Here is a 13364-nt window from a genome sequence, read left to right as displayed (position 1 = left end):
CATGCCCATCTTCCTCCACTTTATATGGGACGCTGCCACAGCTTGACAAGAGGTGTGTCAGTGCGCCCCCGGGATCTGAACCGGCGAACCCTGGGCCGCTGCAGCGGAGCGCGCGCACTTAACTGCTTGCGCCACCGGGCCGGCCCCAATCCTGGAGGTAAAACCAACAGGCCTTGCTGATGGGTTGGATGTGGAAGGAAGGAGAGAGATTAACCATGACTTGATCCTTGGTCTGAGCAACCAGGTGGATGGGGGAGCCATCTACTGAGATGGGGGAGCCTTTTCCGGGGCTGCAGGGTTGGAGCAGGATCAAACAATGTAGTGTCGGGCGTGTCTGAAATGCCCATTAGATATGAGTGCAGGGTGGGGGGCATAGGTGGTTCCATATAGGATCTGGAGCCAAAGGTAAAGTCAGAGGGGACACACTCTCTTGGGAGCCCACAGTGAAATGGTGCATTTAGAGCCCTGGGACCCGACAAGCTCACCAGGGGAGTGAGTGGAGGTGAGGAAGAACAGAGAGCTGAGGATGGAGACCTGGCTTAATGAAGACCACTTAATGGCAGCCACGGGGACGAGAAGCCAGCAAAGGCCATGGAGGAGGAGCGGCCTAAGAGGTAGGAGGCAGCCAACAAAGTTAAGGGAAGGAGGAGCCCCAAGAAGGGAGGGGTTGGCTGTGCCAGGCCCTGCCAAGAGTTCTTGTAAAATGCAAACGGAGAACTGCGTTTGCCAAGACGGAAGTCCCTGGTGACATGAGAGGTGTTTCAATCGAACAGAGGAGCCAGGATGTGATTGGGGCGGGGAGCAGAGGGAAAGAGGGACGAGAAAGGGGGTTCAGATGAGTGTTTGGAGGAAATATCTGGGCTAAAGGGGAGGGAAAAGGGGATATGAAGTTCTGCTCCCCCATGGGCGTTATTATAGTGCATCAGCTCCACGCATCCAGGAGAGGGCGCAGCACCGGCCCTGCGGGTTAGGGGGCTCTTTGTGGGGACAAGTCCTAGAGCAGGCAAGACAGGCGGGGGTCCAGAGCTCAGGCACAGGGTGGCCTTCGTCAGAGCAGGTCACCACCCCAAGAGGGAAGCTGTGTGTGGGCACAGTTGGAGGCAGGCTGGTGGCTCTGGGAACAGGAAGGTGAGGGACTTCTCCATGTCACCTGTGTTCACAGGGATTGCCCTCAGGGATCTGGGCAGTACTGAGAAGACAACAATCGCAGCTACCACTTACTGGGGGACCCTCCTCTTCAGGACCCATAGAGACATTATCCCACTTCATTCTCACCAGAACCCTGCAAGTCAGGCACTACTACCCTGATTTTACACATGCAGAAATGAAGAAGGCTCAGAGAGGTGAGGCACCTTGCCCAACGACACACAGAGAAAGTGGCCTAGCAGAATTCACACTCAGCTCGCCTGACTCAAACCTGAGCTCCTTCAAGGGTTCTGAGCAGCCTGGGTGGGGATTAGCAGTTCCTGGTGAGGATCTGGCCAAAAGGGCTTCCTGTGGGTTCAGGGCAGCCCCAGACAAAGGGGGCTCAATCAAGCCTCCTTGAGGCCAGCTGTTAGAGGAGGCAGAATCATGTCACCCACCCCGGGCCTGTCCATGGAGCCCCTCCCTGGCCCTGACCACCTAGGGCCAAATTTCCCTGTTTTTCCCTTCCTCCCCAGTCAAGAGCAGTTTTATTATTAAAACGGACATTGCTGGGGCCGGCCTGGTGGCGCAAGCGGTTAAGTGCACGCGCTCCGCTGCGGCAGCCCGGTGATCGCTGGTTAAGATCCTGGGCGCGCACCGGCCCACCGCTTGGCGAGCCATGCCGTGGCAGCGTCCCATATAAAGTGGAGGAAGATGGGCACGGATGTTAGCCCAGGGCCAGTCTTCCTCAGCAAAAAAAAAGAAAAAAAAAAAAAGGAAGAGGATTGGCAGATGTGAGCACAGGGCTGATCTTCCTCACACACACACACAAAAAACGGACATTGCTTTTGTTTTACTACAATAAAACAGCAATAATAGTAATAGCTTACAGAAAGTGGTCACACAGCAGAGGAAGGTGGACACAGGTCTATTATAGGAGCAGGAGCTTCTAAAGTAAAACTATTTTAAGTCTTCCTTGTTATCTTTAAAATGTGTGAATTATGTTCCGTGTCTGTTTTAATGTTCGACAACGTTTTCCCCGATTCTTGCAGTGAATTGATGCTGCAGGAAGAGGCTCCTCGGTGTCCTGGAGCATGCTGGGATCCCCTCAGGCCTGGGAGCCTTGAGAAGTACCACCCACAGCACTGTAGGGGCCTAGCCCTCCTCCCCACATCATCTCAGATAATCCCCCAAAGACCCAGTGAGGGTCCCCGTTTTACAGTCTCCTCTTGGGATTGGCTCTCAGGAAAGAAAAACACCTACTCCAATGTCCTCATCTCACCGTTGAGGATGGAGATGTGGCCACGGCCACGGAGCAAGGACCCACGTTTCCTCACACTGTACCCAGGTGCTAGGGGTCACCATACACCGACTGCACAGACACCCACAGTGCCCATGGTATGTTCCCAGAGCCAGCAAGAACCGAGGCCACTGCCTCCTCCCAGTTCTGGGCACAGGTGCCAAGGAGTGGATGCTCTGCCTCACAAAGACAAGGCCTACCACCCCACAGTGCTCCCCCGTCTTCTCCACACCCCACTTGCCAGCTGCTTTGCACCTAGGAAAACAGGCCTGTTGAGCAGGCACCAAGAATAGACACTTGAAATGCGTTTTGGAGGCGAGAAACAAGGACAGGACCCCCTCCTGGGCCCCTCCTCTCTGCCCCGTTTCAATTTGATGTAAATTGTACTACCCTAAAGGGCTAGGAGATCAATATGGGCAAATCCAAACTGAGGGACAGTCTCTGGAGCAACTGCCTTGAATTCATAAAAAATGTCAGTGTCAGGCTGGCCTGGTGGCGTGGTGGTTAAGTTTACACGCTCTGCTTTGGCAGCTCAGGGTTCACGGGTTCAGATCTCAGGCGCAGACCTACACGCCGCTCATCAAGCCACACTGTGGTGGCATCCCACATACAAAATAGAGGAAGATTGCCACAGATGTTAGCTCAGGGCTAATCTTCCTCACCAAAAAAAAAAAAAAAAGTCAATGTCATTAAGGGTGAAAAAAGGCTGGTAAACTATTCTAGATTAAAGGAGACTCAAGAGACACGACAACTAAAGGTAATGTGTGATGCTGGATTGGATCCAAGATCAGAAAGAAAAGCTATAAAAATACTGGGAAAACTTGAATATGGAGCTTATGTTAGATAATAATCTATTGCGTCAGTGTTAAATTTCTGACAAGTGATAACTGTATTGTGGTTATGTAGGAGAATATCTTTGCTCTTAGGAATGGCCAAGTATTTAACGATGAAGTGTCATAATGTCTGCAACTAATTTGCAAATGGTCCAGCAAAAAAAAAAAGTGTGTTTATAGACAGACACACAAATGCAGAGAAAGCAGATGTAGCCGCATGTTAACGGGTGAATCCAGGGTGATGGATATGCGGGTATTCACTGTACTGCTCCCACAACTTTTCTGAAAGTTAAAAATTTCCCAAATAAAACGTTGGAGGAAAAGTGAACTTGCTAGGTCTTTGTTGAGTAAAAGTGATCTACTCTCCACTCTCACACCTCCTGCCGTGGGAGCCTGGGCTTTCAGGTTTCTAAACCGGGTGGCAGATGAGGAACTTCCTCATAAGATTCCTGTTTAGGCTCTGACACATGGGGCGCCCCCGCCCTGCTGACCCAGAGTCCCCGTGGGCCTGTGCAGGGCCCCTCTCTGGAAAAGCAAAGTCATGGCTCACTGGACTCCAAGAATGCTCCCTCCCCGCGCGTGAGCACCCAGGGAGCCGGGTTCTACGGGAGACACCTTGGGCCAGGGCCCTGCAATCCCAAACCACCCTCCCCAGAGGATGCCATCCGGGGCCAGGAGAAAAGGGCAGCCGACATTTGTTGAGCACACATGCTATGCCAGGCATTGGCCATTTTTAAGGTATAAGACTCTTCCCCCGACCCCAGCTTCTGCATTCCATCCTTAGGGAAGGAAGTGTTGATGTGAGCTGGCCAGAATCCAGGACATTGTACATATGGGTCATGGCTTCACGGAATTGCCTGAGGAGCTTTAAAAAATGCTGATGCCTGGGTCCCATCCCTGGAGGTTCAGGGTTAATTGGGCTGATGCACAGCCTGGGCATCCAGTATCTTAAAAGCTCCCAGGTAACTCTAATATGCAGCAAAGTTTGAGAACTCCTGGTTTAGACACTTGGTTTTCAACCCTGGGTGTGTATTAGAATTATCCGGGGAGGGCTGGCTCCGTGGCTTAGCGGTTAAGTGCGTGCGCTCTGATGCTGGCGGCCCGGGTTCGGATCCCGGGAGCGCCCTGAGGCACCACTTCTCCGTCCAACGTGAGGCCGAGTCCCACGTACAGCAACTAGAAGGATGTGAACCTATGACATACAACTATCTACTGGGGCTTTGGGGGGAAAAAACTGAATAAATAAAATCTTTAAAAAAAAAAAAAAAAAAAAAAAGAATTATCCGGGGAGCTTTACAAAATAGGTGAGTGGACCAATCAAATTAGAATCTCAGGGGGTGGGACCCAGGCTCCAGTATCTTCTGAAAGCATCTACATGATTCCAACGTGCAGCCAGGGTTGAGAACCACTAGTTTAGACTGTGCTGTTCTGACAATCAACATCTGTCCTGATGTGACTGTACGCATGACCAAACAACTGTCCTTATGTGATTGTGTGTGTATGTGTGCTTTCCCACAGTTATCTGTGTCGAAAATGTACTTAACTCACTAATGAGGGACCAGCAGGTTGGGATAGCTGCTTCAAAGGAGAAAGGGAGAGATCAAAGGATGAATGAACATCCAGGAAAGAAAGAAGGCAGAAGTAAGACTGCAAAGTTAGATATGAAATTGGTGAATGTCCTACAGGGTAATAAAACCAAAACTTTTTCCTTCTGCTTGGCTTTAAAAGGATAGGATGTAAGTGGCCACTCACTAAAGTTTGTTCAAGCTCCTACTCAGCGAGGCTAAGTTCTAAAGATATGTGTGACCTTGAGCATCAGAGTCGGGTCAGGCAGGAGCTGGAGCACAAGGGATGCTCAGGGGCAGGAGGCGGGGGACAGACGGCGCAGCGCAGACCAGGGTGAGGGAACTAACACAAGGGGCTTCAACATCTGCTCTGCTTCTATCCCAGCCACCTTTGGTTTCATCAGAGTTCAGTTACCTCCCAAAGATAGGAATTGAAGATCTTTTTCTTCTTACAGAAATTCTGAGGCTTGGGGTAAGTAAATTATTCTTTCATTTTGGAGGAGGGAGGTGTTGGAACACAACAAAAATCCTGGGGCCATCTATAAGCAGAAACGATCAAGCAAGGCTCCTCCCTGAGCTGTGAAACACCCTCCCGCCTGGCCAGGCCAGCACAAGCACGGCGCCACCACCCACACCTCCACCGGCACAGCTGAATCAGAGCGCTGTTTGTCAGAAGAAGTATTTTTAGAGTTTAAAAGTGCCACTGTCACCAGCGGTTTTAGAAACGCTTGCTTCAGGATGGATGAAATGAAGCAACAGTGGACTTGGACCTTCAGGCTGTAAGCGCTCCCAGGCCAGCTCTAGAGAGAAGCACGGGGCAGATTTTTAATAACTGTTCTGGCAAAACTGGGGTTTGGCAAAACTCCTTCTGAATATGAGCAGAAGAGCCAGTCTGGGCTCAGGCTGAAATCTGGGTTCCGAGCAAACCCCATTTGCTTTGCCATCAGGAGACTGCTTAAGCATAACCTTGCAAAGACCTTCTGGTTCCTGTGAGGTGAGGCGGGCAGGAGGGAAGGTAAGAGGGGCTGAGAGGAAAAAAGGAAAATTGGATCCCTATCACACTGCAGACATCAGAATTCATTCCATGGATCAAAGCTGTAAACGTAAAAACTGAATACGTAAAATAGAAAAATAGGATAGTTTCACAATCTCAGGTTGGAAAGCCTTTCTAAGCATTACACCAAAGGCCGAAGCCATCACGGAAGAGATTGATGAGTTGGCTATAAGATTCTTTAATTTGCTGTCATAAATGGTTAAAAATAAATGGTAAGCTGAAAAAATGTTTGTAATGTATGTCCAAAGTTATATTTTTAGTTCTTATAAATCGATGACTATGAATACATCCATAGAAACCAGGGTGAAGAACGTGGACAGGCAACTCACGAAGAAAAAACTCCCAGTGACTGATAAATGTAATTCAAGAAGCTCAACCATATTTTAATTCAAAAGAGCAATCCTAATTTTAGCCTCTCAAATTTGAAAGATTTGAGAAATCAGTAACACGCAGTATCAAAAGGGTAGTAGGAATCTGACACAATCTTGATGGGAGAGTTATTGAGACAAATCTTCTGCAAACGAATTTGGCAGATGTATTAGAGATTTTAAGATTGGCATCCTTTTCATAAAACAGTTTCCACCTATCAGAATTTATCCCAAAGGTTGGGAAACTTTCCCTGTAAAGGGCAGATAGTAAATATTTGAGGCTTTGCGGGCCATACAATGCTGTGGCAGTCACTCAACTCTGTTGCAGTGTGAAAACAGCCATAGACAAGAGGTGAGCGGATGGGCGTGGCTGTGTTCCAATAAAACTTTACTTACAGAAACAGGCTGCTAGATTTGCCCCATGGGGACTATAATTTGCCAACCTCTGACTTACTCTAAAACAATGACTGCTGCTGTGGAGAATGATTTAGCTACAAGAATGATTATTACTCTGCTTTTGTTAAGCCCTGAAATTAAGTTAAAATATACATATGCCCAACAATAAGGAACTGGTAAATAAATTTGGTTGTCTTCATGTGATGAAATATTATATAGCCATTTAGATTTAGGTAGAAAAATAATATGGCTACATTGTTATATAGATTCAGCATGTTGGAAAATAATATGTAAGTGAACTATTAGAACTAATAAGGGAGTTTAGTAAGGTTGTTATGACAAGACCAACACCAAAAATGAAAAGCTGTCCTATATGGTAGCCATAATGAATTAGAAAATATAATGGCAAAAAGATCCTTTACACATCACAGCAGTAGAAGCTCTAAAAGAAAGTCACCCTACAAAGAAATGGTGCAGAACCTATTTGAGAAAATCAAATCTTTCCTGAAGGGCATAAAAGAAGGCCAGAATAAATGAAGACATATACTATGTTCCCAGATGAGAGGAATGTTGTAAAGAAACTAATTCCCTGCAACTATGTACAAATTTCAAAGAAAATCTCTAGCAGGATTTTTAATAGAATTTGACAAAAAAAGACTATTCTGGAAGAGAAAATATGTAAGAATAACAAAAAAAATTTTTAATAAAGAATGATGAGGGAGGCTTTCTCTATCAGATATCAACATATAACGCAAGAATAACTGACATTATGGTTTTGGCTTAGAAATAGGCAGAAAAATAGATCAATATAACAGACCAGAGTCCAGAAAGAGGCCTGTGTTTATAAGGAAAGTATGCGTACCATAAAGGGGTGAAATTTCAAATGAGCGGGGAAAGAGGGACTATTCAGCAGCAGGAACTTGAACAGCTGGCAACATTTGGAAAATAATAATACCAGATATTACCCTCACCAAAACCAAAAATATGCCCCAGGTGGATCCCAGAGCTAAGCATAAACACTTTTTGTCTAAAAGTATTAAAAAAAAAAAGGAGTATATGTATATAGCCTTTAAGGTAAGCAAGGCACAAAATAATAAAATGTAAATGGCATAAAAAGATTGATAATGATTACACCAGAATTTAAAAATTCTATACAATAAAAGACACCAAAAACAAGATTAAAATATAAGCAAAATGCATAAAGATTGATAGGGAGAATATAGATTTCTTACAAATCAATAAGGGAAAGATAAACAACCCAATGGAAAATGGGCAAAGAACATGAATAGGCAATTCACAAAAGAAGAAATTCAAAGGGCCAGTGAACATCAGGAAAGATGGTCTACTTCACTAGTACATGGCAACACAACAACAGTGAGAGTGAGTTTTCGTCCATCAGATTGGTGAGTAGGAGAAGGGAGGGGAGAGGAGTGGAGGGGAGACCTGTAGGTAGACGGAGAACCTCCAGGGTAGACAAATGGGGAGGAAATGGGCACTCTCACATACTGTTGGATGATACAATTGGTACAGTCTTTTTGGAAGAAAAATTTGGACACATCCATTAAAAAATAAAATTTCATACCCTTTGATACAGCAATTCCATTTCTAGATATCTAATCCTAAAATACTTAGAGAAGCGCTCTGTGGAACATGGATAAGGATGTTCGCTATGGGCGCTCTGCGGCGTGTGAAGGAGATGAGCTCAGCTTAAGCCCTGCCATGAAGCAAAAATGGTGTCACTGTGCTGGGAACATCTGGGAACTCTCCTGGAGGGTGAGGTTAAAGCAGTGATAGAGGGCATGGGGCCCCAAGGAAGCTCAGTGCAGATCCTCCTCCAGACTGGGGGCAGGTTGGGGCAGAGGGAACTAGGGAAGGCTTCCTGGAGGAGGTGGTACCTATGTAAGTCTTAAATGATGAGCAGAAGTTAGCCTAGAGACAGTGGGTGGGAGGACATCCCAGGAGAAAGACCACTTGTGCAAAATCTGAGAGGCAGGAGAGAACATGGCCTTTTCAGAAAACCAGGAGCAGTCAGGTGTCCCTAATTTCAGGGTGTGAGATTTGCCGTGGAGCGAGATGAGGCTGAAGAAGCAGGTAGAAGCCGATGACGGCTTTTATCATTGGTGATGAGGGGCCACAGAACGGGGTGACATAGTCGGAGTAGCTCCTTAGGAAGATCCTGAGGCAACTGTTGGATGCGGGTCTGGAAAAAGAAAGGCTGGGGACGATGAGGAGAGCCGGTAGGCAGCAGTGGTGGAGGGATGAGGGGGTGAGGGGGGCCCAGAGGACTCAGGCCTACCGCATGTGGGGGCATCGAGGATGACTTTCTGGTTTGGGGGCTGGCTGGGTGGTGTCACCATCGCTGAGACGGCAGTTACGTAGAAGGAGCATACGGCTAGACGCCTTATTCGGTTTATGGCTCCCCTATTAATCAGCCCTGTGGGGGAATGACCCAGGGCCCAGGTCCTTAAGGGCGTGTGGAGTCAACTTTCATCTCACTGCCCCTTGCCTTTGAGGCCCGAGGGTGGGGCTCTCCACACCTGCCCCTGTCCCCTCCCCGTGGAGACTCCTACACCATATGGATTGGAGGCTGCAAAAAACGGAGGCCAGTGGGCAGCCTGTTGAGAGGCCAGCCTCAGGTAGGGCTCCCAGCACGTTCTGTGAGACCTCAGCCTAGGGACGCCCATCCATGGACACAGGGGACACCCAGCATCCTGCCCTCTGACCAAACTCAAATCCCCCTGGGAAACTTGCCCAACAGTGGGTTTACCAAGCCCTCAACGAGGTTTTTTGTGGCCAGGGAACCCAGGCTCTGAGGACACAGGCAGGGTGACATCCAGTAAGTTCTAGAACTGGTGTGGTGTAGTGCCACCTACCCCGGATGGACTCACATCAGCCTGCAAGTTTGGACAGCAGGCCCAGAGCCCCTGCTCTGTAGCCCAATGGTGGGGGGCTCACGGGGCCTGGGAGAGGGTGAGCAGGGTGGGGTGCTCTCAGGATGCCCCATCACAGCTGTTTACCATCAGCCAACACTAAAGCATTTCACTGTTTTAACCAGACCCTCATCAAGTGGTGACGTCAGAGGTCCCTGCCCCACCCTGCAGGGAGGAGGGGGGGGTGTGCTTCTGCTGTCCCGTCGTATGCCATCCCTGCGTGGTCTCCAAACCACTCAGATTTTTGTCCCCAGTGGCACCTGGGAAGCCCGCATAGTGATCCAGGCTCTGCTGGGTTGGTTGGTCTCAAAGTGACCCCTAGGGGACAGCTGGGACACAGCAGGGCACTGAGGCCCTGGCCTACAAGATTAGGACCTGCCCCCGGCTGGCCCCCTCAGCTACCCCCACCGAGGCTGCACCCCTCCAGGCCTTTAGCCAAGTGGAGCCCAGAGCTGCACATTACAGGACCCTCAGCTGGGAAGAGGATTCATTCACATCACAGGGGCCAGGAACCCTGCACCCCAGCAGGCTGGCCTTAGAACCGCCCCCCTTACCCCCTTCCAGCACTCCGGGGCCTGTGGTGAGGAACAGAGCCCAGGGCAACCGGGTGCTCACGAACAAGTGAGCACTGTGTCCACCATCAGTGGCCGTCTTGCCCGGCTCCGGCCGACAGAGCCACCTGTAAGGGCCAGACGTACGCAGAGAGCAGAAAAGAGTTGACCCAGGAGCGGCTTAAACCAAAAGCAATAAAAACCCATACGTGCAAAGTCCCGAGCGAGAGAGAATGAGGAGAGCACTGGGGTTGCTGAGATTCCACTGCCGTGATCTCTCTGCTTTTCTAGAACGTCCAGATTCTGTATTCTGGAAAAACAAGATTGCTTTAAAAAGATCACCCTCTTGGAGGCCCACTCTTCTGCCCCTGTTTCTCACCTTCTCTCCACCCCCAGCGTGGATGGCACAGTGTGGGGGCCACGAGAGCAGCCCGTGGCTGCAGGAACAAGACCCTGCCCGGGTACTGCTGTGGGGAAGCCCCGGCCACGGCCCCGCTCTGCCCTCCAGCTCCTCACCGGCCGGCCTTAATTCTGACATAATTTTGAAACACCAGTATCCAAGGGTGAAACAAAAGATGGAAACTACAACTTCAGCACCACTTTCTCATACTAATTTCCGAAACATAGCACCAGGAAGGAGGGAGTTCTGGTGGATTAGCTGTCTGTTTTCTCACTGAAATTTCTCACCGAAATTTCACAAGTCCTCTAGACGGCCATGGCGAGCTCTATTTTACAGCTGAGGAAACTGAGGCTCAGAGGGGTTGGAGTAACTTGCCCCTGTTTGCATGGCTAGTCAGTGGCCAAATTGGGGTATGGACCCAGTTCTGAATGACCCCACCTCCTCACCTTGCTTTCCGTACAGCAATCCATGAGGGGTCCACTCCAAAAAATTCTGGGGACACTCAGTGTTCGCCCCCTATTCGGGGTCGTCTGCCCTGGTCCTGGTCCCGTTAGTTGGCCCCAAATGCACATACACCCCACATCCGCAGCTGGTTAAGGCAGGCCTGGAGCCCTCCTGCTGGCCTCTGTGCCTGCCTGGAGCCTGGTTCTCTTCACTCGCCCCTGAGGGCCCTCGTTTTGGGCACAGCATCCTGAAGTTCAGCCACCTGACCCTACCTGGGAGCCCTGGCCCCACACTGGGGCTGGCTTTGGTCTCTGCCACCTCTGAGCCTTGGCCTTCTCCAACAGCATTCTGCTGGGCAGCCACTGGCACTATGGCCCTCTGTACAGACGCCCCCTCACCCAGTCCCAACCCTGACCCCACCTCCCAGCTGGATCCCAAGAGGTGCGCCATTGGCCAAAGCGACCTCCAGGGTCCTGAGCCTCCTTCGGCTATAGAAGATTCTCATGTTTTGGGTCCAGATGAGGCACCAACCGGAGGCGGAGGAGGAGCTCTGGAGGAGAAACCAAGATAACCGTCTTCCAGCTCTAGGGCGTCTCGGCCAGAAGGGACCTTAGAGACGGTCAAGGGGTATCTTAAACTGCGTTTCTCTGTAGGCTGAAGCTGCAAGTGTTTGGAAAAATAGTTCCAAGTTCTATAATAAACGATTAGGCGATGATAATGGTAAAGCAGAGCCATGGGGACTGTGGTCTTTGGCCCACTTCCTGGTACCAGAGCTCCTAAAATCCCTGGAACTTCCTGAGGGATGGGAGTGCCTTTTGTTAATCACAGGACCCCTTCCAGACACACCTGAATTCATGCTAATGAGGCGACTCAGGGTAGGGACCCTAGAGAGTCTCAGGATGGGGCTGGTCACCGGAAAAACCAGCAGCAAGTGAGAACTTCCAGCCCCACCCACCCTCACCTCCAGGAAGTGAGAGGGGCTGGAGATTGGGTTATAAAAACTCTTGAACAAAGAGACTGAGAGCTTCCAGGCTGGAAGCACACTGCTGCGCTGGGAGGTGGTGCGCCTGAGAGGACACGGAATCTCTGTGCCTCCCCCCCCAACTTTGCTCTATGCAGCTTCCCCAATGGGCTGTTCCTGAGTTGTATCCTTTATAATAAATCGATCGTGGGCCGGCCCCGTGGCTTAGCGGTTAAGTGCGTGAGCTCCGCTGCCGGCGGCCCGGGTTCGGATCCCGGGTGTGCACCGAGGCACCACTCCTCCAGCCATGCTGAGGCCGCGTCCCACATACAGCAACTAGAAGGATGTGCAGCTATGACAGACAACTATGTACTGGGGCTTTGGGGCAAAAATAAATAAATAAAATCTTTGAATCGATCGTAAATATAGTGTTTTCCTGAGTTCTATGAGTTGTTCTAGTGAATTATTGAACCTAAGGGGGGGTTGTGGGAACCCCCACATTGGTAGTCGGCCTGGCAGAAGTGCAGGTAGCCTGGGCACCCCATTTGCGGCTGCCCCCAAGTGTGGGCAGTCTTACGGGACTGAGCCTTCACCCTGGGGTCTGTACTAACTCTGGGTGGTTAGTGTCAAAATTGAATTGAATTGCTGGACACCCGGATGATGTTGGAGAATTGGAAAATTGGAGAACTGGTTGCTGTTATTTTGGAAAAAAACATACTGGGACCTGTTGGCTCAGTGGGTTATGGCATAGGAGGAAAAAAAATTATAGTCTTGCCTGCTGTTGACCTCAAGCCTGTCACTTTCCCTCTCTGGGCTCAGTTTCTCCTCGGTACCATAAAGGGGGAATAAAGATGCCCTGTGAGGACCCCCAGCTCCTGCACTCTGTTGTGGCTTCTCAAGGGGCTTCATTGCTCCAGTTCCAAGAACTGTTTCTTGACTTTGAAGCCAAAGCGTCCTCGGAGGGAGGCTCTGGGGCCTCCCAGACACTAAAATAGGGAAGCAAAGGCAGGAAGACCCAAAGGGCAGGGTGGGCCACAGGAGGCACCCCCATCCCTGCTGAGCAAGGAGGTGCCAGAAGCCGACCCCTCCTACCTGCTCCTCACAGTCTGGGATCTCCGGTGCGCAGGGCAGCGTCCCTGCACTCTCCACGGACAGCACGTCCTTTAGCAGCTCCTCACACCCTGTGGACAGACAGACAGACAGTGGACGGTCAGAGCCTCAGCCCAGCACGGCAGCTTTGCTTCTGATAAACGGGCCTTGGGGAGGAAGAGCTGCGGGAGGCGGGTGGCCGACCATTCAAAGGCAGGATGGAGCACACAGGCTATGGAGAGGCTGGTCCAGGGCTCTGCGGAGGGAGCTGACACAGGTCCTTGCCCTCCAGACTTTCTTCCACTGAGACTGTCTCCAACAGGGAGCACACAGAAGAGACACTCCTAA

At 50.2% G+C, this 13364-nt stretch overlaps 1 protein-coding gene across 1 annotated transcript in view; it reads right to left on the bottom strand.

The window, feature by feature from the left end:
- The window catches only part of RAB11FIP4 (RAB11 family interacting protein 4), a 79611-nt gene extending 66535 nt beyond the window's left edge, over positions 1-13076 (bottom strand). Inside the window, exon 1 of the mRNA XM_087440770.1 lies at positions 13020-13076. The gene's annotated coding sequence lies outside the window, so the exon portion shown is untranslated. The remainder of the gene's footprint in view (positions 1-13019) is intronic.
- Between the last annotated feature and the right edge of the window lie 288 nt (positions 13077-13364).

Source organism: Ceratotherium simum, chromosome 16 (genome assembly GCF_057802395.1).
Source record: "Ceratotherium simum simum isolate JZ-2026a chromosome 16, ASM5780239v1, whole genome shotgun sequence".
Lineage (NCBI taxonomy): Eukaryota > Metazoa > Chordata > Mammalia > Perissodactyla > Rhinocerotidae > Ceratotherium > Ceratotherium simum.
The sequence above is the reverse complement of the archived record's forward strand: the minus strand, read 5'-3'. Positions and strand labels throughout refer to the sequence as shown.